Source organism: Molothrus aeneus, chromosome 3 (assembly GCF_037042795.1).
Source record: "Molothrus aeneus isolate 106 chromosome 3, BPBGC_Maene_1.0, whole genome shotgun sequence".
Classification (NCBI taxonomy): Eukaryota; Metazoa; Chordata; class Aves; order Passeriformes; family Icteridae; genus Molothrus; species Molothrus aeneus.
The window spans coordinates 82,442,644-82,469,224 of NC_089648.1; positions in this window are offsets into that span (position 1 = coordinate 82,442,644).

The following is a 26,581-nucleotide window of genomic DNA, read 5'->3' on the forward strand; positions in this document are numbered from 1 at the left end:
TGTTACTTTCTACTCTCCACTTTTTATAAACTGATACACATATTGAATTATAAAGCTATAGAAAATTATATTTAACCATATGATCCTAGAATGACCTGGATTAGAAGAGAAAAAGATTGCCTAGTTCTGAGCCTCCTGTTGTGGACAGGGACATCTTTCACCAGACCAGGTCGCTCAAGTCCCCATCGAACCAGATCTTGAACACTTCAACACAGAGATGGGGCATCCACAGTTTCTCTGGGTAACCTGTTCCAGTGCCTCACTACTCTCACACTAAAGAATTTCTTGCTAATATCTAACCTAAAACAACTCTCATTTTGAAGCCGTTCCCCCCTGTCCTGTCACTACGTGCTTTTGTAAAAAGTATTTTTCTATCTTCGTTGTAGGATCCCTTCAGGTACTGAAATTAGGTCAATTAGGTCACCACCCCAGATCATGAAGGACACAAACCTGTTGGATTGGGTCCAGAGGGAGGTCATCAACCTGATCAGAGGTTTGGAACATCTCTCCTGTGAGAACAGGTTGGGGAGATTGGGGATTGTTCAGCCTGGAGAAAAGCTGGCTCCAGGGAGGCATTTTTTGTGCTCTTTCAGTACTTAAAGGGGCCTACAAGAAAGATGAACAGGAAATTTGTACAAGTGCATGTAGTGATAGGACAAGGGGTGTGGTTTTAAACTAGAAGAGCATGGATTCAACCTAAACATAAGGAAGAAATTTTTCATAATGAGAGTGATGAAACCCTGGAACAGCATGTCCAGGGAGGTCGCGGATTGCCCTGTCCTGGAAACATTCAAGGTTAGATTGGACAGGGCTTTTAAGAAAGCTGGTCTAGATGAAGATGCTCCTGCTTATTGCTGTGGGGTTGAACTAGATTATTTTTAAATTTCCCTTTCAAGCCAAACCATTTTTTGATTCTGTTTTTATATAATTTCTCTGAAAACCCCTCACTGGAGACAGACCAGAGACTATTTCATAGACTATGGTGAGATCTGATACTCACTGGAAAAAAATTTCATAGCTGAAAATGAATGTTTTGGGGGTTTTTTAACATAAAAATATAGAAGATTTTTGGCTGAAAGCTGAAATATAGTACTAGAAATAGTAATCTATTCATTGAAGACTGATTTTGGAAGCCAGACTAGCCAATGCCAGTTGAAAAATCTGTACAATTTTAAGTACAACTGCACTGTATTTGTATATGCTCTTTTGCAGTTTGCATTAGTTCCACTCACATCTGGACAAAGGAAAAATACACATCCATAACTTTTTTTAATTATTTATCAGTATGTAAATCACGTGTTACCCAGCTCTTGTGACCATTCAAAGACTAGTGGAAACTGTCTGTTCAGGTTTCATCAGAATTAGAGTAATATTGTGGTATCTCAGCAGACAGAGAATAGAAATAGAAGATAATTATGTCCGGCAGGTTTCTTTAAAGTACTGAAGCATCTAAGTTAGGAGGCAAGTTATTTGCCTCAGTTCTATGCAGGTTCAAGGAAGGGGAAGAGGTGAGTTCCCTCCATCAAAACTGAATAGTAGGCAATAACACTCTCAATTCAGATGGGCTGAATTAGGAGACAAGGCTAGAAATACGTTGATTTTACACATAGCCTCCTTCTGCAGTTTTCTTCCACATCTAGTGTAACTTATCCACCTTACATCAATCAGTGCTTCAGAGAGCAATTTGGACACTGGCTATGTCACATGAATAATCTGCTTCTGTCAGCACTAACATAGTACAGTTTGACAAGATCTCTTGACCTGAAACACTATTTCAAGATAACTCATTTTTTGTTTCTTTGAGTGTATGTCCAAGAGTAGATTCTGTTCTGGTTTTTAGACTAATATTCTTTTCATTAACTGCATGGGAGTCCGAGCATAATACGACTTTTGGATTTCAGACTATTATGAATTTAGCTACCCCATGCTGCATACTGAGTCTTCTTCTTATGTTTTCAAATTCTTTAATGAGTTTCTTTAAAATAATAAAATAAATTACACTTAATGATCAGCAACATGTAAAAATATCATCTTAGCTTCTATTTTAAATAGTTTCTTTAGTGTGAAAGCACACTAATAGTATGAAACCATCTGAGAAATAATATTTTTTTTAATTTTAGGATCTTCCAAAAAAACCCCTTCTCTGTAGAGATTTGGGTTTATTTTTAGCTTTTATGTAAAAATTATTTTGATCATGGCACCTTATCAAATTAGTGTTTAACTTCTATCATAGAAATGTTACTTTGTTTCATGTAATGAGAAATCTCCCACAGAGAAGGATTTGTAAATGAAGAGTGGCATTCATTGCAAGAAATCTACAGATGCAAATAAACTGTTGCTATTCTGTAAATATGCTCTTTTTTTTTCTTAAACAGAAGTGTTTTATTGGGGACAACCATGTAATACTATGAAATAATGAGGGGAAATTAAACATTTTTTTATTTAAGATGATTAAGTTTTATAAGGGCATGCATTCTTCCTTGCTGACAATTAAAGGATTTTATGAAGTTCTGTAAAATAGAAATCAACGTGAAGACAAATATATTTTGGAAGATTGTTTTATTTTGAAGCTGGCTTTTATTTTCAATGTAGTGTAAAGAAAGAAAGGAAGAGACCAGCTTGCTAACCCTTGGTTTCTAATTGATGTGCACTGTGGAGGACAGGTTTGCCAGTGTATCATGAAGAAAACAGAAATTGAAATAGTCATCTCAGCTTTAATTCAACTGACATTCCAGACCATCCATATTGGTGTTTCTAAAACTATGTAATTCATGTCACTGTTTCCTACAAGGTTTTAAAGGGTTGATGTTAATATAAGTAAAGAATGAAAAGTAAGAAGTGTGAGAAATATATTCTTCTTTATAATACAAATTTATTACAAAAAGAAAGGGAACTGCTACAGTAAATGTAAGCATTTAAGGAAATCACTCTGATCTCTGTTTGCAGTAAGTATAAAGAAATAGGCACTCAGAAGTAGTTTTGTCTCCTACTGGGTTAGCTATCATATGTAGTTCCAAATATTATATACACTTTAGATAAATAAAGTCAATGAATCTTAATTCAGTTCATTGTTTGAAAAATAATATTTTTATTAAATTTCAGATTTTGTGAGCACCCTGTAGGCTGATTGAATGCACTCTGAAAATAGTCTTCTATGACCTGATAACTAAAAGAAACACAACAATTTACAAGAGCAACTTCTATTTGTTTGTAATTTTTTATTTATCTACTGCTGCAACTGTAGACTTTGATCAGCAGTTTTAAAATTTTAAGTTTTTTGAAATAGCATATGACATCTTTTAAATAATGTGAGAACAATATATATATATATATATATATATATATATATATATATATATATATATATATATATATATAATTCTGAGTTATCTCTTGACAGTTCTTTAGATAAGCTCTCTTCATGTAATCTGTGAGTACTATTTGCCTATTTTAATGCTGTGAAATCCCCATCTCCAAGTGTAGGTAATGTGAACTGTTTTGTACTAGTGAAGAAACAAAATCTTAGAATCTGAGTTGGTGCCTAGTGAAGTTCTTTGATAGCTCCCAGGATCAAATCTCAAATTTCAGTCATGCTGGAAGACCTGAACAACCAGAAGTTACAAACCTGGGAGTTGTTTGTTAGGCTTCTTCCCATTCTTTAACATTTATTGCTCAAGAACAGGATAGAAGCCTATATCTTTATCCCCTGTCAAAAGCAATGACTCCCCTTGTTCCCTGGAAAGTCCAGAGATGCTACTATTCAAGGTAAAAAATCAATTTTCAGATCAGATTTGAGAACCAGGCACTAAGTAAAGTCCATAATGTTGCACCCTCTTTTCAAGAAAACCATATTGTATAAATGAAAAGACTGATGAGAACTAAGTCTATTTTTTATTGTATCACCATTAAAAATTTGTATGAGATCAGTGATTTTTTATTTAATTTTTGATCCATTTGTCGATATTTTCTGCTAAGATGAAGAATCCTTCCTTAAATTATTGTTCAGAAAACTCATGTTCATCTTGTATATAAATTTGTTACTAATAAATGAAACAAATAAAGTGGAAAATCAATATTGCAACTGTGAAAATAGGGAATAATATTTTACAATGAATAGAAATAATCTGAAATGTGTGATAGTCTAACTAGTTGCGCTGATTTTTTTAAATTGCAATCTATTTAAATAAAATTTTAATCAGTTCTGGAAAAACTAACACCAATTTGCAAAGGAAAAACATAGGATAAAAAAATAAAAAAATGGAAGGAATATTAGACATAGATGGAAACTGGTGATGTAACCTCAAAACAGGAGGCCAGTGGCAGCAGAAAAAAACAGTATATATCTGCCAGGAGAAAGTAAAAAATAAACACTATGAAAAGAGAGAGAAGACTGAAGGTCAGATATTTTTATTGATTAGTGGTCAGAAATACCCATTTACGTCAATGCAGATTTCTGCTTGGAACAGGACAGGCACTGAACAGCTACAGCACAGCTCTCACTGTGATCCTGCTCCACTGGGGGACTGGCTCCATGAAGGTACAGATTGTTGACGTACGAGATCACCAATCACTCCTATGCTCTGGCACACAGAGCTGATCAAAGATACAACCAAGGTCATCCTTTCAACTCTGAGGATGGTATTTTTCAGCTCTCCCACCTCCAAATGTGCAGCAAGGTCCTGCAAGTTTTTGAAAGTGGAATAGAAAATCTTTCCTGCAGCTTTTTAAATGAGAAGATTTAGCACCTCCCTCATTTTGGAAATGGAACCTGATATTTTGACAGCTCTTTGCAAGGTTGCAGGAGATATAAATAAATGTAATATAATGTAAATGTAATTATTAATTTCTCCATTTGTAAGCTTCTGAACAACTTCTGTTTATATAAGCCAAGTAGTTATAGGTTTAATGTCAGCTGAAAGTCAAATCCTCTAATAATTTTTCCACGAATGTGTGCACAATTATAAGAAAATCCTTGAACAAGAAATAACATTATAGGGTAAAAATAGATGATTATCAGGAGACAGAGAATGGATAAGATGAGCATGTGACACAGAGTCACAGAACAGGATGGTGTGACAATAAGTCAATTTTTGAATGTTCTAATAAGTACTTAAGTATTTATTCAAATGCTTTTCATACTCTTGTAAAGCTTCATTAAGAAGTCAAAACATGTTTGTAATATAATCTTTTTCACTTACAGTGTGTATGAAGAGATTCCATAATGTGACATACTTTTTCATTTTTGCTAGATCATTTATTTTTGCATTCTTCTGCTGTGGTAAATGACTTCTGCAGCAAAGTTGCAGCTAGTATCTCAAAAATTATTTTCCATTGTATTGATTAGATCTTTTCCATCTAATTTGGGCATTCTGCTAAATACAGAGTATAAATACAATAGAAAGATGCAAATAATAATGCAAGTAAATATATTTAGGTTTACTAATATAGAAGGCTTTTTTTTGTCTGTGGTGAAGTATATTCTGGTAACTTGGACAAGAGTTCAATTCTATGATTAGTGGAAATCAAGTATTTCTACTACATGTTCCTTTGAAGAAATGAGTAGAGAATAAAACAGAAAATGAAATCTTGGAAGAGAAGGAAAATTAGGAGGAAGAGGCCATGAGAAGTATAGATTTCAGTGCACTGCTGCTTCAGGGAAGCTGATTAAACAAGCAAGGTGAAGGATTTGACATGAATCAAGTAATTGGATTAAGCAAAAATATAAATGGAAGTAGAATATGAGGTAAAAAAATCCCTTCTGTTTATAGTGGAAAAAAAAAAGGAAGGAAAAAATGGCAAAGGTAGAGTAAAAACTAAGGGTCTTATCTCTTGCTAAGCAGAAAAAACCATTTATATTAATGAGAACTTCTGCTTAAAAATTGATGGCATTTTCTTGCCCACAGTAAGAATTGTTAAAGTACCATCAATAGCAAAGAACAAAAAGAGATTAGGTCATCACTCAGGAGGTTACTCTAAATCTGTTTCAATCTTTTTCAGTGGTGAGTGGCAGAATCCCCTCACCCTCAACCATGAAGAATTGTAGTTATTGCAAACCTCTGCAGATGGCTTTCACATTCAGAATTTATGCTTTTGACAGCCTGCATCCCTTACAGGTTGTCCAGACATATGATCCATTAGTTCATTTCCTTCCATCCATCACTTTTTCAAAATCTCAGAATCATAGAATAATTCAGATTGGATGGGGCCCCACGAAATCATTAAATTCAACCTGCTCTTCAATTTGTTATATTTAAATATAGGCTACAATTAAAAAAATCTGTGAAAGTCACCTAAAAATAGCCAATGCTCAGATAAGTCAAATTCCCTGAGCGCCACTGTTAGTATTTATAAAGATATTAAAGAAAATTCTACCCCAATACGCATATTACATGGCTTGAGACTGATTCTAGTACTTGCATGATTATACTAGAAAATTTGGGTTGACTCTGCATAGTCTAAAAATGTAACTTTTATCTAATTACGTAAATAGCCAGAGACCTTAACATGTATGAGCTAGGTTTACAGGAAGCAAAAAGCCTAATAAGGTTTTTTTTCTATCTACAGGTACATTTCTGTCTATAGGATATATTCCTACTTCTTACCTCCTACTGCCATAGAGAGATGGAGAATGAATTTAAAGTATTTTATCTCCTTCATGGGCCCTCAGGAGCTGCAGCTTCCTTCAGGGCACATTCACCTGTTCCTGTGTGTGATCCAGCAGGGGCTGTAGGTGGATCTCTGTATCCCCATGGATCCCCATGGGCTGCAGGGGCACAGCTGCCTCACCATGGGCTGCACCAGGGGCTGCAGGGGAACCTCAGCTTTGGTGCCTGGAGCACCTCCTGCTTCTCCCTGTGCACTGACCCTGCTGTCTGCAGGGCTGTTCCTGTCACCTTTCTCACACTTCTTTCTCCAAGCTGTCGTGTGAACTTTTGAAAATATCTGTTGTCAGAGGTGACACCAGAATAGCTGATGGGCTCAGCTTTCTTTAGTGGTGGATCTTTTTGGAGCCCTCTGGGATGACTGTGCCTGGCATGTGGCAACCAAAAATCTTTTCTCACAGTGGCAACCTCTGCAGCACCCCACTGCCAGCATTTTGCCATGCAAACCTTAGTAGCAACAGCAAATGGACAAGAACCTGTAAAGTAGGTAATAAATTTTTTTAAAAGTGATGCCTCAAGATTTCCCTAGAATTCAACAAAGGAATCAAGCAAAGTGACACATTTAATCACCAACTGATATTTGCAAACATGTTAGCTATTACTTATATTGTTTTAGGCTATCTTATTTTAATAAGCTTAAAAGAAATGAAAAAGAAAATATTTCTGGAGTTTCATTTCCTTTACTACATATTTTTACTTCCTGCCACCTATGACACTGAAGTTGCCATTTCAGTAATTTAAAAATTACGGATTTTCTGTCTTGTGCTTTAATTTCCTCATTAGACAGCCAGGTGTCTCATAATTTATGTAGAACGGATTGGGCTAGAAATTTTCCTTGGAGATTTTTCAACTGTATGGAAAAAATTTGATTTAAGATGCAAATCTGAGCTTATTAGAGTTACAATCTACTAGAAATTTGCAAGACTGATTACAAGCTCCTTGAGTGGCCTTCATCAATTTAACAACTATTAAAAGTCCAGCAGAGGGAATATGAAAAGATTTCTTAAAACAGCAGGTTCATTTCCTCTTGCTAGATAAAATATTAGACTGATTAACATGAAGTGAAAAAGTGACATTCTCATTAAATTTTCTTATAATACCACGTACATATAATAAATTCCCCCCTTCTTAACATCCCCTGCTATTTCATTAATTTATGTGTATATTGAAGCATTGGTTATGAATAACAAAACCTTGAAATTTGTTTTTGTCATAGAGCAAAAGCACATAGCTTGTAAATGCAAACATATATCTGAACATTTTTCCTTTTCCTTCACTGAAGTAATTTTATAGAAATGTGTAAGAATTTGTGATTTTAATTATTCAATATTTTTGTGAAGCCAGTTTCCAAAGAGGAAAAAAATCTGAATGAATGACACACATGTACTGAATATTGCTAGGAAAACAGAGATAAATTATCAGAAGATCGAATTTTTACTTAAATTTTGTTTAAAATTCATATTTTATTTTAGATTTTAGTTAGGTTACATTTTTATAAAATTTCTTTTATCAGAGCATTTTAAAATTTGTGTATAGTTCTTGATGAGAAAATTTACTATTAGAGCTTACAGTGTTACTGGAAACTAACTAGTCAATATTTCAAAGTACAGATTAACAATATTCTCATTGAGTATTTTTAAAGTATTCTAAAAAATTATTTTGAGTAAATAAGATGTTGAATAGGCTTTACATAGGCAGATAATACAAGCAAAAATTGAGAAGTTGATTGATTTCTTAAAATTAATTATACTCCTGGCCCTATAGATTTTATAGTATAATAAATGAATTCATAACCATTCATAATACTGTAGCATTATAAACAGGTGATTAGTTTCTATGTTACTTTATCTCAGCAAAGTAGATTTTAATTTTTAAAATATTTATTGTATGAAATTTTGCAGGAAAATGGAAATAATGACATTAGAAGACACAGAATTTTCATTCACCATAAAAAAGAGAAAACAGCTGTTCTCTATATCAACTATATCAACTAGCATATCAACTTGTCTGTATTTTCTGCATATTCACGCCTTGTCAGCAAAATCTACATTTTTAAATATAGATGGGATATTGCCTTTCACAGAGGAATGAGGAAGCCAAAGTTAGGTTAATTTGGGGGACATTGGTTGACTGGTTGGTTGTTTTTTTTCTTGTTTGTTTTGGTTTTTTTTGGTGGTGAGGGATATTATTTGGTGTAAATTTATGTAAGAAATGGAGGAAGAACAACAAACATGGCACAGAGATAATGTAGCGACAGCTATAGGACTCCAGCAGCAGAAGGTGTCAGTGCTTTTGTTCAGCTGGGCCATCATTTATCCATTTATGATGCTGTACAAACCAAAAGGGTAATCTGACACTAAAAATTTTCTCAGGATAAGTCAATTCTGTTCCACAGAGATTCCCTGCCTTACCTTTCATCCTATGGAAATGTGCATACAGCACCAGGTGCCTGCTCATCCTGAAAACCCCTAAACACCCATGTGCACCTGGGCACGCTCAGAAGCATTTCAGAAGCAGGGTTTCTAAGAGTGCCAGGCATGTGGAAGTTGCAGCTTTGTGGATAGCACCAGCCTTGGGGAATGTTTGGTGCACTGGAGCCCCTCCCTCTGCTCAGATGGCCAAACAATTGGAGGAATGGGCCAAAAGGGAACACAGGACAATCCTCTACACCACTGCAGACTGGGAACTTAAGGGACTGGAAAAAGGCCTTGGGGGTCCTGGTGGACAAGGAATAGTGTGTGGGTTAGCAATGTGCCCTTGCAGTGACGAAGGCCAGACTTCATTGCCATAAACATAAAACAAAGGGATTATTCCCCACTAGTCAACACCTACTGAGCTACATTTGGGATTCCATGTCCAGTTTTAGTCCATCAATCATAAAATGGATCAAGTGTAGCAAAAGAACACCAGGATGATTAGGAATCTCTGCACATTGCATATGAAAAGTGACTGAGGGACTGGGGTAAAAGGGGATTTAGTTTGTGTCTTTCATGGCCTTAAGGGGATGTAATAGAAGAAACCAAGGCGTTTTTAAGGGGACAATAGTCATAAGGAATTCAGCCCCCCAATATCAAGGAGCAAAATTCTCCCCTCTCAATGCTCCATTTAGAGCTAATATGTCAATAATTGCCAGTTGTTTTACTCATAGCCACTTGTTCTTAATCAGAGACATATTATTACTTAGGAAGGGAGAGATTCCTATTTGATGGCATGACATGAAAATGAGTATGTTGGTGCCATTCTAGCTTCTGGAAGTCTCAGACTGATATAAAACAGCCTTCATATTTTCCAGTGAGAAGAAAAATGGGAAAGTAAATTGTTACATTTTAATTTATTTCCTGGTCTGGAGAAAGAGAAAGGGAAAAGGGTAAAATATGACACTTTTTTTTTTGCCTTTTTAAAATTCTTTTACAGGAAAAGAAATTATATTGGCACTGAAAGAATGAAATTTACATTTTGAACTTACTTCTCAGAGACAATCTGAGTTACATATTCATCCTAAAACTTTATTTGACCTGAATTTACACAGAATGAAGACAAAGAAATGCAGATTAGAAGAGGCAGCAACCAAAACCAGATACACACTCATTTTCTTGTAATAGTAACAAAATCACACAGAAAATAAGGCAGGAGGAAAAAAAAGGCAGTCTGAGTATTTCTACAGGCATTTTTCTGTCCAAATTATTTTATATTCTTTTTTTTTGTTGCCAGACTGATGTGATTATTGAAACAATGAAACAATAACTGAGGCATATAGCTGAAACAATAACTGAGGCATAAGTGGGCAAACAGATACTGGATTAGCACCAAAAAGGCTAAGACTTCAATTTTTCTGTTATTTTTCCCATATATAATGGTATGGTCAGGGACTTACAGGAGTGTATCCAGTGGAGAAGAGAGGGGTATCAGTCTAAAAGACTGCATACAACTCGAAGAAATCAAAGTCAGCAGACTGGGGATCCCCAGTGCAAAACCTAAGTAATCCTGTCTCTCAGTACCTGTAAGTCTTACAGGTATATAAAATGCATCCTTGAAACAGAAGTCTGGAGGTTTGTATGTCAATTCACTGTGCAGAAATTACTTGGTGATTATAAGAACATGCAAATCTTGTAGGTATTTCATTATCAGACAGTGAGTTCATGAATAAACTTTCACATTTCTGCAGAGAATGGCTGGTAGCCCTGTTCTGAGAATTTTTGAACTAAACCATTCATTTAAATACACAATGTACTACCTCACCTTCCCTTAGGATGAAACTCACCCTCTGCAGAGGACTTTCTCAAGGTGATGCATCACTTAAGTCATGTTTATGCCCTGTTTTTTCAGTTGTAGTGAAACTAAATGGTGTGTAGACTTTTGCACTGTAGAATGAGAATTCTAATATAGAATGAGAATACACTCATTATCCAAATAATTCTCTGAAAAATGTTTGTAAATATCTGCAGATTTCTTCAAATTGGAGGACCATAAAGAAGAAATATTTTATTCAAAATCATTAAAATTTCTGACCATAATTTATGCTTTTTTTTATCTTATTGCCTTTTTTATTACCTCTCTGTTGGTTAAGTAAGAAAGATTCTCCCTCTCAGTTACCCTAACAACTTTTTCACCTGTCCTCTGCATTTTTGCCCCACATTGCAAGGGGCAAAACATGCATCCACCTGTTCTCATCTTCCAGAGATTATTTACCTTTGCTTTCCCAGTCCTACCTCCTTTATTACTGGAACAAATTAAGCTTCCAGCCATTGCCATAAGTGATAATTTCATACTGTTGGTCAATATTTGATGCTGGTCTCCCCAAGCTCATGTTACAGTTTCACACAAACTCTATGACCTCTGTTAATCATTTCAGATATTTGCAAAGGTGCTTCATTTTTTTTAAGTCCTCCTCTGATCTGCTTTTTGATATCCATGTTGCTGAGATTATGGCCTCTCATGTATATATCTATATATCTGTATCTCTATATCTATATCTATAATGTTTAGGCACAGTGCAAATAGATTCAAGTTCTGTCCTGATGCAAAGCTGACTGTATGTAAGGCATCCTTAGGGACATTTGTCCTGTGAGTACAGGATGTTCCTTAAGCTGCTCCTTTACCAAATAAGTTAAGTAGGGTAGGTTGCTTACATAGATCATGATATGCAGTTGGTTGCAAATGTTCTGGAGGGGATCTAAGAAATGAATAGGGCTTTTTCCCCCCTTTCTTATCACCTCCTGTAAACTTCTGCATTTATTCACTGTTACCTTCTTTTCCAGTTTCCTTACATTCTGTTTTGTCCTCAGATTGCAACTGCCTTTGCCCTTGGATTATAAGTGCCTGGAGAAGAGGTCATGGTTTTGCTTTTGATTTTTTTGTGGGTTTTTTTGTGTTTTTTGGTTAGTTTTTTTGTTTGGTTGGTTTGGGGTTTTGGTGTTTTGGGTTTTTTTTTTGGGGGGGGGTGTTGTTTGTTTGTTGCTTGTAATTATTTTTTCTTGATTTTTTAAATTTTAGTATACACTAATACAACAAGAGTCCCCTCCATTACTCTGGTTCCTTGGAGTTCTAGCTATAAAAATTCAGAATTAAACACGTCACACTGACTATTATTAATGCGCTAAAAAGATTTGTTATATAAACAGTATTTTCCTGGTTATTTAAGTAAACATTTGTTCTTTTGCACTGCTTCTCTGATTCCAGTCAGTGTTGAGTCTCCTCAACTAGAAATAAAGCCCTTGCAGGGAAGTGCCACTAAATTACACGGCCATGGTTGAAGCAAGATGGCCTGAGCATTTCCGTGCCAAGTCTCAGCTGCCCATTTGAGGCATATGTACAGACAGTACACAAAACCATAATGCACTCCTCCCTAAAGTGGGCAGGGTGACAGCCTGTGGCCAAGTGTCTCAACATGCCTGCACATATTAGCAAAGCCCCAGCAGCTGTTAAACTTCATGCAGGGCTGGGAGCAGGTTCTAGTGCCAGTATGAGGGAACAATGGAAGGTATTTGACAAACTGAGTTTATGGCATCTATCTGCCAGCCAGAATTCCAGCCTGATTATTTACAGCTGGAACATTTGCTGGTACTTCAGATCCAAAACTAGAAAATGACTGGACAGCTTCTGAGGAGCCCTTTTTACTGACAGGATGCCGCTGCTAAATATACATACGGCTCAAAAAACCCAACAGATTTTAGCACCAGCTCTAGAATGAAAAAAAAGTAAAACCATAGCTATTGGGTTCTTTCAATTAGATTTCCTGTGGCACTTGAAGATATTGCTTGCAGGTACTTTTTGGCTACCACACAGCTGTAACTGTGAGACAGTGGTACAATGTTGACAGAAGTTGTATACATCCCTAGAAAATGCCAGCCTGCTACCTTAATATTCTGCCTAAGGCAAGTAATTCAAGAGTAACAAAAATTTTCTGGAACCAGAGCCTTCTGAAAAGAATCTGTACCAGGATCCAAACCAGAACCTATTACAGACCCACTTAGAAACAATTCTGTATATTAGACAAACTGGGAACTGCCTCATTGGTCACTTACTATTTTTAAGTTATTATCAAAGAACCACAGTATATTCTAAATTGGAAAGGATCATTGATTTCAACTCTTTGATGAACAGCCCCTACAAGATCAAACCTGCAACTTTGGTGGTATTAGCACCATGCTCTAACCAACTGAGCTCATCTCAGGATAGATAGATCACTGAGAAATATGTGGCAAAGATTTTGGGGCAAAAAGAATGCAATGAAATGGGATGTGATTGTTACGTAGAAACACCCCAAGAGTACCACAGACAACAAATTGAGTAATGTTCTCTGCTGTTATCCATGTTGGTACAAACTGATTCTTTTTTGCAGATATAATGTTTTTATCTGAAAAAAAACAACAGAATGTTCCCTGTGAGCAAGAGAAGAATCTTTGGACATTTTCCTCTTCTTTAGTGTGGTGTATTTTCTGAGAAGAAAGGTAATTCAAAAAGTAGTACCATCATGAATATTTGCCAAACCAACAATGTTGACCTAAGACTAATTTCCCAAATGTCATGAGCTGAATCAAAACCACTGAATCCATTGTCTTTATCTTGGGAAAGGAATCTAAGCTAGTATCAACAAGTGTTGTTCACAAAATGTCATAGAGATGGAAAACCAGAACCATAAGTACAAATATATGTATTTTCTATGTTCACTTATCAGTAACTCTTAACTGAATGAATAATTTGTAATTTGCATTAAGAAACAAAAAAGAAGAATAATCAGAGAGAATACATTCTAAGTTATCTGATCCTTATATTTTCATCCAAATCCTGACTCAGTATGTTGCTGTTCATTTGATCAGAAACAGAGCTTTAATTTTCTACTAAAATTCACCAAGAGCTGTGTGTCTAAAACTACCCTTAGAATCTATTTCCTACCAATCAATTACACTTTGAAGTGGCAAGCTGTTTCTCTACTACAAACATATAGATGCAGGAAGTGTGTTACTGAAGGCAAATCAATGAGTTAAGTTCTGCTAATATTTGACTGAAGATTTAGTAGGACACTCAATATATGTGCAATCTTATTATTTGAAACAAATAAATATATTTGTAATAATCACTTAAGATGAATAAAATTATTGGGAAAAAATCCAGCAAGCAATTTCATATCATATCATATCAGCATAGAATGGTTTGGGTTGAAAGGGACATTAAAGATCATCTACTTCAACCCCTCTGCCATGGGCAGACACCTATATCAAGACTAGCTTGCTCAAACTCCCATCCAGCCTGGCCTTGAACACTTCCAAGGATGACATCCACAGCTTCTGTGGGCAACCTGTTCCAGTGCCTCACCACCCTCACAGAGTTTTTTCCCACTATCTAATCTAAACTAGCCCTCTTTCAGTTTAAAGTAATTTCACCTTGTCCTGTCACTACATGACCCTGTAAAAGGTCCCTCTCCAGCTCTCTTGTAGCCCCCTTTAGGCACTGAAAGGTTCTTTAAGATCTCCCTGAAGACTATTCTTCTCCAGGCTGAACGACCTCCACTGTCCCACCCTATCTTGCCATGAAAGGTTCTCCAGCCCTGCTGTGATCATCCTCATGTCTCCTCTGAACTCACTCCTGCAGGTCCATGTCCTTCATATGCAGAAGATCCTAGAGCTGGATGCAGTGCTTCAGGTGGGATCCCATGAGAACAAAGTGGAGGTGCAGAATCACATCCCCAGATGTGATGGCCCTCTTGATGCAGCACAGGATAAGATTGGCTTTTTGGCTGCAAGTGCACTTTGCCAGCTCATGTTGAGGTCCTCATCCACCAACACCCCCAAACTGTTGGGAGTTACCCTCAATACATTCCAGGAGCCTCTAGAACTGCTTATGCCCCACTGTGTTGTCTCTCCAACAGATGCTGGGGTGGTTGAAGTGCCCCATGAAGACCAGGGCTTGTGAATATAGGTCTGCTCCTACTCGTCTGCAGAGGGACCCATCCACTCGTTCTTCCTGGTCAGGTGGCCTCCAGCAGATCCCCACTATAATGTCCCCTGTCCATGCACTCCCTTTAATCCAGATCTAGAAACTCTTGGCTGGCTTCTTATCCATCCCCAGGCAGAACTCCATGCGCTCCAGCTGGTCATTGACATAAAGGGCTACACTGCCTCCTCACCTCTCCTGCCTATCCTTTCTAAAAAACCTGCATCAGTAAAAAAGGACTGATCTTCTAAAACTTCTAATTGAAATAATTTTTAAAGTGCTAATTTATACAAATATAATCAATTAAATCCAAATCAACTGTAAAATTTTAAGGACTGCATTTCACAGTAGTTCTAGTGGAATAGATTTTATTTGAATAAGCAACCTGGAATCTGACACAGGCTTGGTGAGCTTGGAAAAAACAAAGGAAAGAAGAGGAATATTAGACTGGGATCATTATCAGGAGAAAGTGAGCCTCTGAAATAAATTATTGCCTTGTTGAAAGTCAGAGGGATAAACAAAAACTTGCTTTGTATTGCATTTGTTTTATGATAAGTAATAGCAGAGACACTAGATGACAAGGTGATAGCTCGTGACTTTCAGACTTAGAAACAGCAGCCAATTTCAGTCTTTTTCAGGCAGTTTATAGGCTAACAGAGTTATGTAAAATGAGAAGGGCCTCTGGAGGTCATCCAATCCATATTCCTGCTTGAAGCAGGCTCAATGGGTCAGGTTGCTCAGGACGTTACTCAGCTGACTTTTGAGTATCTCCAATGATGTAAATTCCACAATGCCTCTGGGCAGGCTGCTCCAGTATTTTACTGTTCCCATGGTGAAGTCTTTCTTTATATCTAAAAGGAATTTTCCTTGCCCAAAACTGTAGTTTTTACCATTTCTCCTGTTACTTTGTGCTTTCAAGAAAAGTCCAGCTCCATTTCCTGTGCCCTCCCATGAGGTTTGAAGACAGCAATAAACAAAAGAAATTATCTTTCCTCTTATGACCTTGTAAGTTTTCCAGCCCTGCAGAACACCAGTACCTTGATCCTTGCCTAGAGATTGCAGCACATGACATGGAAGCACATGCTTTAAGATGATTTTAAGCCTGGATAAACCTGAACAGAACTATGGGCATATATCCTGTTGCCTAACAAGGGCTGGATGACCACCAGTGTGCACAGGGTGCCAGCTATGCATTTGCAGACAACTCATGCTAAATGCAAACAGAGCAGATTAAGCACACTGCAGATCTGTGGATCAGCTTGTACATGCAATGAACAGCTGCCTAGGATTTCTGGGAGCCATGCAGCACATTCAAAATTATTACTACTGTAAATGGGCTGTTTGGCATTGAGGAGTCCTGGACAGACAGACCATAGCATGCAGGATCAATGAGAGAGCTATATCCACTTAGTTCCACTTCACTACATCTTCATCTGCCACCTATCATTGCTGTGGGTGATTAAAGCTGAAAGGAGCAATGCAAAACAATATCACATGATTTACAGTTGTTTTTATTTCTATGCAGAAATAAAACAGCTTCTATGCAGAAGCTTCATCTGAATTACATCTTTCTGGGTGACTATATTTTTGATGGAATTTGTCTACATTTGCTTCATGTTCTGAATCCTGGGTGTGTTGCTTTAGTATCATAAGAACTTGTTTATTTTGTGCATAACACAGTGAGAGAATGGGAACTATAGCATTGCATATAATAGTGGAAAAATGCATTTCATAGGCAATATATGGTCACATAACATTTCCAAGTTAAATAGTTTTTCACCTGTAATTCAAGCACCTGTTTTATTACTACCCATTGTGATTTTATTTACATTATAAATTTTCAAATCATAGTTAATCCCATAGATAACCCTTAACATTGAGAATTCCAGCACAGACAGTTCACATATCCAGGAACCAGAACATTCAGAGTGGAGAGGGCTATTCCATATAACAGTGTTGATACAAATCACATCATGGAACAATATAAGCATATTCTATCCTGTGGAACAAGAAAGAGAAAATGAATATGCATTTTTGATAATGTGGCTAAAATTGTGATAATGCAGAATTTACATAAATCCTTTGAATGACAGCAATATATATAATATGATTCAATTTTCTGTTATGTGTACACATACATATATAAAAAAAGTTATTGCTACAATATTGTCTGCATGGTGTTTTGGTGTTTATTTGACTTGGTTCTTGTGATACACTTACTTCATATCCCACATGTGGAACTTAAGGTTAGTTCTCTGTCTGTGCTCTTTTACATGCTTTAGAGGGGAAGTCATGTCATCAACAAGTACAGTAGTCATATCTACCCAAGAGGAACTTTTTTTTCGGCTTTCCTGGGCATGTCCACATGGGCAGCAGAAGTAGTGGCAGGATCAGCCAGCAAGCTTTTCCTTTACAGAGAAATGATGTTAATTCTGTTGGTTCATTCCCCCAGTTATCATCTAAAATACCCACAATTTTTAGACTAAGAATAATTTCAATACTCAGTCTAAAATACTTCAATACTTTTTTTTTCAATGTACATTCAGTAAAAACACTAGGCTTGGTTTTTGATTTAGGTTTTTATTTTTCACTAGTCCTCTCCCAGAAAAGCATAGCATTTAGTCTGTTTTTCTGGCTGGTATTGAGCACTGCACTAGCATTTCAATAGAATCACCAATTACAATAACAAGATTTCATTCCTGAGTTTGCAGGACCATCACCATGTGGACCAAGTTTACTCATTTTTTCCCCCACTTACTCTGTTTTGCATTTAGTCAATGCTAGATTATTCTACCAGTTCCTCAAAATTCAAAGGTCCTTTTTTCAGCTATTCCCAGAAAATAGCATAGCCTCCTTCTCCATATTATCCGTGAATCTATTCAATGGTTCATGCTATGTTTTTCTTCATTAGGAGTAAAGGGAACTTTCAGTGGATAGCTTAGCCTTAGAAAAATTTATTTTAATCAAACTCTATGCCTTCATAAGAGTTCTCTTACCTTTCAAAACTCAAGAAATTAGAAGTTCAGCTTAGTGAAATGGTCTATTTCAAGCCTAAAAGATGCTCAGCTTTCATTAATATTCAGTTTAATATCTGAATTTTATATTTATGACTGCACTGAAATGATAATCTGAGGGCAGAGTAGAAAGGCTGCCAGCCCTTTGTCTTTGTCACTGTGTTAAACATGTGTTCTAGACTTATGCTTTCAAAATAAAAGAACCAGTTTTATAATTTTATTTCAGGAGGATATCTTCTACTTTCACTCTCTGAGGTACCTTTTTTTTTTATTTGTTTTCTTTTCTTTTTTTAAAACCCTGCCTAGGGCTATGTCACAGCTTCACCATGTTGAACTACGTTAAGCCAAGCTGAAGATGCTTTTGGGACACTTTTTCTGGGGCTAGAGTCCATGTGGATTATTTGCAGGGTATCCAATAAAAAACTCTATGCCCTTTCAGCTAACCAAATAGGATGCTTAGAGAATGACTGACAGAGAGGCTGAGGAGAGAGGAGGGTTTTTTGCTAGCAAGTATAAGCACAAAAAACTTTCTATCATAGAAGAATAGGGGAGCTCTTAGGGACTTTATAGCACATAGTTTTGAAGAAAGAAGAAAACACAGAAGTTCCTTGTTTAGAAATTAAGACTGTCTTTCCAAATAGTCTTGTGTTGGAAAGAATTCTTATTTTTCTCAAGACTAAATTTACACTGTGTGTCTGCCTGTCAGCTTGCTTTCTGGTTCATCCCACAAATATTCAGATAATCAGCTGTAATCAAACCATTGCCAAAGCCATCACAACTGCAAAAAGTCTCAGAGGAAACCTTTCAGTTTACGTGGCTGAGCTTCCATTCAGACTTTGCCGCAGCAGTCTGCACCTTGAGAAGAGGATCCTATTTTTCCAGCTATGATCAAACAAAAACTCATTTAATTGCTTCTTAATTTAATATGAAAGTAGAGGAAAAGCACCAGTGTACGTGAGATTTCTATTCATTTATTAACACACTTTCTGGAAGATTTATACCTTCCAAAATAGCAGTTACATCTTGGGGACGCAGGCACAAAGTGTTTATCCAGTCAAAATTCAGCTTCCTCAATCCCTCATATAACACTATCAAAATACCTGCATACTTTTGCTAATAAGAAAATTACAACTGAATCAAAAGATTAGCCTAAGTTAATATTTTATTTATATATTAAATGAATTCCCTTTCTCTTGCCAGCTTAGTTCTTGATAAAGAGAAGGAATTAGATTGCGAGAACCTGGTGAACTTCTCTGTGAAGGCCTGCTGAAGAACTGACAGCTCCTGAGAGATTTCAAGCTCTGCTCTTAACAAAGTAGCTAAGCATTTCAGCTGCTATCACCAGACTCCTAGGGTTGAGCAGAACTTTAACACCACTATGGATCTTTGTCTTTGGTTTCATTAAAATGAATTTACCTTTTGCCAGGTTGATTTATTGGAAAAACTACATTTGTCATTTGTATGATAGTTTTTATCAGTTAAACCCAAGAATTTTAAAGAGACAAACTGGATATCTCCGAGATGTTGTAGAGTTATAAACAGTGTGGATTTGTGAACACTGAATTGCTCAGAGATTACACAGAAAATTCAATTGGCCCTAATTCTGTGCCCCAAATATCTTCTCAGTAAAAGGCATGGAAAGAATTATCCTGACAAAAGAGCTCCTTTAGCCATTTTGGCATCCTGAAAGGCATGTGGAATGGCAGATACTGGCGGTGAGATATACATGTTGGCAGTTCCCTCTATCCCAGAAGGAAGAGCAGAAAAGATTTTCAGAAGGCACACTTCTTTCATCAGCTGGTCATAAGAATGATTTCCTGTGCCTGGTCTTTTTGTAAGCTACTGAGGAAGATGGAAGGCTGCTCATAAAACTGTTGCCTTTTTACTTTGCAGCAGCTTAAAGGGTCTGACTCAGAACTTATGGCTGAATTGAGCTTTTTCTTTAACACTTGCTGCCCATGTAAAGGAGAAGACTATATGCATGTGTTTTTGTTGGTGCTCTTGCTGTGGAAGACAATTGGTCTTATAACCCTTAAAAGCAACATCTGTGTGTTGCTGCATGTAGGCATAAATAGGATTACAGTGATGCAGTGTAAAAACTGTCTTGTCTCCAGGTATTGCAGCACCAGTAAAAATCTGGTTAACAGCTAAGTAGCAATAGTGAGAGATAAACAATATATGAGCACAAAATATATAAACATATATTTTGTGCTCATATATCAAATACTTTCTCTCTTGAAGTTTTGGCTCTTTGGCCACTACAATCTTTTTGTGTCTTTGCTGATGTGAGGAAGCTCTCAATTAATTAAGCTTTATTGAAGCTTTATTTTTTCTTCTTGTGTACCTTCCTGGCTGGACTCTGCAAGAGAGTACTCACAGATTGTCTACATTTGATAGAAGGAAAACACAAAGTTACATATAGAAAATATTTTTAATGTGATTTATTGGCATTTTCACTTTCAGATGAAGGATTCTTAACTGGCTTACTTAAAATAAACAGGCAGAGAAAAATAGCAAATCAGTGTCTTAATTACTATAGAAAGAACTGAACAACTAAGAAGGCTGCCAGTTATTTCTCCACATAGGGACACTATGGTAGAAAAAGTGATAAATATTTCCTTGCATTCTTGTCTAAATTCACTGTAGAATAGGTTGATGTGAGTTTAAGCCTCTGTGTTCACTTTTAAATATTTTAAGAGAATGTTGTGTAAAAGCACAAATCTGGAGGATTCATCACAATATGTGGCAGAGACTGACCATTAGTGTTCTGAAACCAAACAAAATATCTTAATGAACATATATGCAATATGCAGACATTTTCAGGGAAAAGCAAGTTCAAAATCTTACTGAATTTTATGACTTCTATTTATTGGTATTACCTCTCTGGTTAGGATTCTAGAACACTCATTTTTTGCTGGTAATTAGCCCTGCTCATATTCTGCTGATTTCAATATCAAGTATTCGTAATGTGTAACTCACAATAGAGAAAAGATTCATTGTTTTCCCTTTATATAGCACTCTAACACAAGCCCCAAACTTCACAGTATAAATTTAACTAAAATTTTTACTTTAGCAAATGTGCTGATTTAGGTTGACATAGAGTTAAGACACCTCGGAGGTGGTTAATGGAGAAAAACTAATGGACTAAACTAGAGTAAAACCAGCAATCAGATTATTCAAAATTATTTAAAACAGTTTTTGCTTAAAAAGGCGTGGCATTTGGCATTTAATTTTAAAGAGGTAAAAATCTTCTGAAACGGTATGGTCATAGCTAGGTTGCAGTAGAGGACTAAAATATTATATGGTGTCTAGATTATGTTTCTGAATAAATAAAGTAACAGTTGTTTCAGAAAGAACCACTAGGTGCAGCTGTTCGGATTTTAAAATCTTTGGGTTGCTTCATACATATATTATCCTAATTGGTTCTTAAGCAACTGAGTACTACAATATACAATTAGTGACAACTAGGATGCAGGATTTTCTGTTTTGTTTTATAATGTTATTACTATTTTTCAACATGTTCAAAAAGGATAAAATATTTGTCTTAATTATGCAGTAATTGAGAGCTTCCTTAGATTTTTAGAATTAGCTGACACGTAAACATGGGAGTTCTATGAGAATATTTCTGGGTGAAAATGATCACTGCTGAAAGAGGCTGGTAATATAAATATGATATTTACAAATAACCTGTCTCCCAATACACACAGGAAATGGCAGGAAAGTATAAATGAAAGGAAGGTAGAGAGATAATATGTGAAATTTTCAGGTAATCATATAAATCTCAGGAGAATTTTATGCGTAAGCATTTTTAAAAAATGTGCAATTTTGTGAAATATACATTTTAGAAATGGCAGTCTTTAAGCATAAAATTTCTAAACAATCGAGTGTAACCTTCCAGTGTATACTACTACCTAAGCAGGACAATAAATGCTAGGACATAAACAAGAAGATTAACTATTGTAGTACAGGCTTAGCATCCATTGAATCAGAAGTAATTGTATGCCTTTAATACTTCCCTAATAGGTTTGATTTTACTTCCTCAGCTTGAAGATATATCCTAAAACAATACTATTTCTGTGTTGGTTTTTTTTTCCTATGAGAAGGATCATGTTAATCATTCAGCTAGATGGTGGTTTGCATTCTCAAAATGTTATATGACCATAGTTTAAGATGTGTCTTACTAAGCAGCAAATGTTATGTAAATATTTTTGTGTACAAAATTTGACAAACACTAGTAATAAGCAAATATGGGGAAGCATGTTTCCTTTTTCTTCAAACTTGCTAGGAAATGTAGAAAGACATAATTAATATCTATCAGTTTTCAGATTTCTACTAGTCATAATGAACTAACAGCAACCTTCTGCTTTAAAATCTTCGTGCCTTGTCTGAGGTTTGGGGGAGTTTTTACTCATAGCTGTAGAATGGACAGAGAAGAATATAGATAATAAATAATTAGAGAGAAATTTAAAGAATATATGCAACACTCTGGAAGCAACATTGAGAGACTGGCCACCTTTAATGCTTTGCGAGGTAGGTAAGAGAAAACCAAAGTTCATTTTAAATATTGTAAGATAGACATGACAATGATGCAAGTTTATCTCATTACATCTTGGACTGAAACATAATCAAAGAAACAATTTTTCACTTCAGCTCTGTTTATTTTTTTAGACAATTGTTTCAGAAATCATTAGAGTGGTAACAAAGACAGGACACAAGGAATAGTAAGGTAAAAAAACAATTGTATGCTGTTTTTAGAGACTTAAATATACATTCCTTTTACTTTCAATAAGGAAATATTTGAGAAATATTTATGAAGGGGCACATTGAATGAAAAACCTGTAGGGAGAGCAGGGGGAAATAAAAAATAGGAAAAAGTAAAAAGGAGCCTGAAGTGCATTACATTCCTTTCTTAGCAGTGTCATCCTAATGGCCTGCTAAAAGACTGCCACTCCTAAATGTTGCCATTAATAATATCTGCACTTTCCCTTCAGAATACAAAGAAATTTAAGAATAGGAAATTATGCAATTTTCAGGCATATAGGAAATGGCAAATACCAGCGTTGTGGTTTAAGCACAATCAGGTGTCTTATAAAATTCAGTGCTGTTAAGTTACTATTTGTTTTTGTTTGGCTGCAGAATAAACAATAATGCAAAGTCTACTTATGAACTATAAGCATGGCAACAAACAACATACACTGCTGAGTTAGAGTAGATCCATCTTTTTTAATTCATATGGATAAAAGTTAGACAATGAAGTTAGACTACAGCAGTAAAAAAATGGGCACCTTTGTAGGGTGATTCATCTCATTCTTAGGTGTCTGGATCACACAGCATGATTTGTGCTTCAGAGCACAAAGGGATCCAAGGGTGTCTAGTTGAAATTCAGATGTTTCACTTTTGAATACCTAAGGATAGCTGAGGTTATTTCTATCTATTATACATTCAGTATGAAAAGGCTGTCCTCCAGCAAAATTGTCAGATAAGTAAATCTCTTCACTTCTGGGAAGAAAAAGAGGTTAGCTAAAGTACCAGGAATTCTTATGGTAATGTGTTAGGACAATACTATTTTCATTTTGACCTTGCAGGCATAATATGTATCTTCACTGCACAAGGTAATATTTTTTTTAATTTGGTATTTTATTAAAATGACACTATATGTGCTTTAAGATTTAAACTGTTATGGTTTGGGCTTCACTAACATTCTCAGGTGCTTTACACTGGGTGTCAGATAAACCATTAGTTGTCCTGAGAAGAATCCTCCTTTTACTTCCACAAATCAATAGTTATTTCCATGAACTATTTGCTAAGTGTCAGCTTATGTATGTATTTACATGAATTTTTGTAAACTTTAGTGGCTACATTTTTTGAATTTTTCTGTATGTGCTGTACATGAAAAGTTTTCCTTTAGTTGGGAGAGAGCTTTTTATCAACCAAACTTTTACACAAGAGATATTTGTATTGCGGTGTAAAGTCTAAAACTAGACATTGTGCCAAGATGTGAAGCCACTGTGACTTTGTAAAGTAGTGGTGAACAACACATTCTTATTTCTATGACTGGGTAACACAATTCTTTTAGCTGAACCTACCACTAAGTGTACCACAATGCTGTCTCACATGTGGTCTAAGTGAACTGAGACCATCAATCTAGGACACAAAAAAAGTCTAAAAATTGTTCAGTGCTCACCTGGGGTGGTTGAAACTGTGCCATAAGTTGAAAGTAGCACATATCCAATTATATATCTCTTGAGAAATTTGAGTGACTGGTGTTATTTTGACAGACAAATGTATTTCACATGTTACATTTCAGTCACAAAGACTTCACAGCAATGAAAAAGCCTTGTATTTTTAGGGAGTTTGTAACATTGTTGACAAAGGTTAGCAAAAGAATTCAGAAGGGAAGACTGAATGCTTCTAAAGAGCAAAAAATGCTTCGTATATATAAATAAAAACATGGTCAATTAAGATAATGATTGAGCCATGTTTTAAGTAACTTATGAGTATTTTTCACATCAATGCCAAATGGTGGGATTGACAATAAAAGATTGAAGAATTAAAAGAAAATATCTCAGTTCTATGGAATAACTATAGGATTTGAAGGAATTCAGAAAGACCAGGACATTTCACAAAGGTTAAAGCATCAAACCTAAGAAAGCTATGAACATGAAATAGAGAAAAATCTGTTAAAAATATATTTCAGGGGAGGAAACATCAAAACACTGTCTCTTTGTACCTTGTCAGGAAGTGCTTGATTGAGTTATACACAGTGGGTACATAAGAATTTGTTTTCGAGAGAATAGTGCTTTGAGCAGTATGTATTAGAAAAACCCTTTCAACCTTAAACATCACAGCATTACCTTTGTAATTGACATCCATGCTCATTGAGAGCATGTGGAGGAAAGAGAAAAGCAACCTCCAACTCCTTTTTAATTTCAGATGCTTTTGTAGCCTTTGATTATTCTGCAGATTGTCTGAATTAGGATTTGCTATAGTTTTACATTAATCTGTCAAAGCAAAATATTTTGTTTACTAAATATTTTAATCAAGATAGCCGATAAAATAAATTCTTTATTATTATTTAGGTTTCACATCTTTTATTTTGGTTTCAAATCTCTCTTCAACTGTAGAGACTTTATAGGAAGGTTCTGTAAAAACCTGTAGCTTGATCACCAAAGAGCAGCATTAATATAAAATCTTTTAGACCCTTACTATGACAGTGAATACACCAGTCAAGAGGCCGAGGCAATGAAGAACTGTGAGTTTATTCCAAATCTAAGTTTAACAAAAAAAAGTCTATGTTCATTCTGATGGATTTTGAACCAGACCTTTTCCACACTGGCTGCACTCTCTCAGTTCATCACTGGATGATGAATGGATTAAAAGCAGCCCTGAAGAGAAGGACTTTAGGATACTGTTGTGAAAACTGGATCTGAGCCATCAATGTGCACTTGCAGCCCAGAAGGACAACAATATTCGGGGCTGCAGAAAAAGAGGCAGGTCAAGGGATGTGATTCTGTCCCTCCCTCTACCCTGCTCTTGTGAGACCCCACCTGCAGTGCTGCATCCAGCCCCAGGGTCCTCAGCACAGGAAAGACATGGACCTGTTGGAAATTTGCTGGGAAAATAGTCAAAGAGCTGGAACACCCTTCCTGTATCAAAAGGCTGAGGGAGTTTGGCTGGTTCAGCTCTCAGAAGAAAAGGCTTCAGGGGGGCCTTATTGTGTTCTTTTAATATATAAAGGAAGCTTATAAGAAAGATTAAGAGGGACTTTTTATCAAGGCCTGTAGCAACAGAACAGAAGGCACAAGTTTTAAACTGGAAGGGGATAGACTTAAATGGCATCTAACGAAGCAGTTCTTTAAGATGATGGTGGTGAGCCATTGGAATGGGCTGTCCAGAGAAGGTGTGGATTCCTCTCCCTGGAAGTGTTCAAGGTTAGGTCGGGTGGATCTTTGAGCTTTATGTACATCTTTGATGTAGAAAGACTTCCATGCCCATGGCAGGGGTTGGACCAGATGATCTTTGAAGGCCCCTCCCAGTCCAAATCTTTCCATGGTACAATGTGATAAATCTCAGCCAATACGCACTCTTTCTTTATTTTAACTACAAATCTTACTTTCAAAATTAAGATTTCTTTATTTTACTGCAAATTTTACTTTCTTGTCTAACCTTTTGCAACTCATTTTCTAGTAGTGAATGTCCATGTACTCCACCAGAAAAGGAAAGGGACAGGGATTGCTTCCAAATTTCTGATGGCCATCTTGTTGTAAGGCTGAAAAATGGCAAGGAAACAGGATTCACATCAGACAGTTTATTATAATCTTTGTCTATAACTATAAAAATGACAGGAGTGTCTGCCTGTTCTTTTTCTTTTCTTCTTGTCATCTGTTATTGAAATCGACACACAATGTTTTAGTAGCTTTCTGTAAAACCACATGAGTATTCCCAAAGGACTAATGCAGTATCCAAGATGTG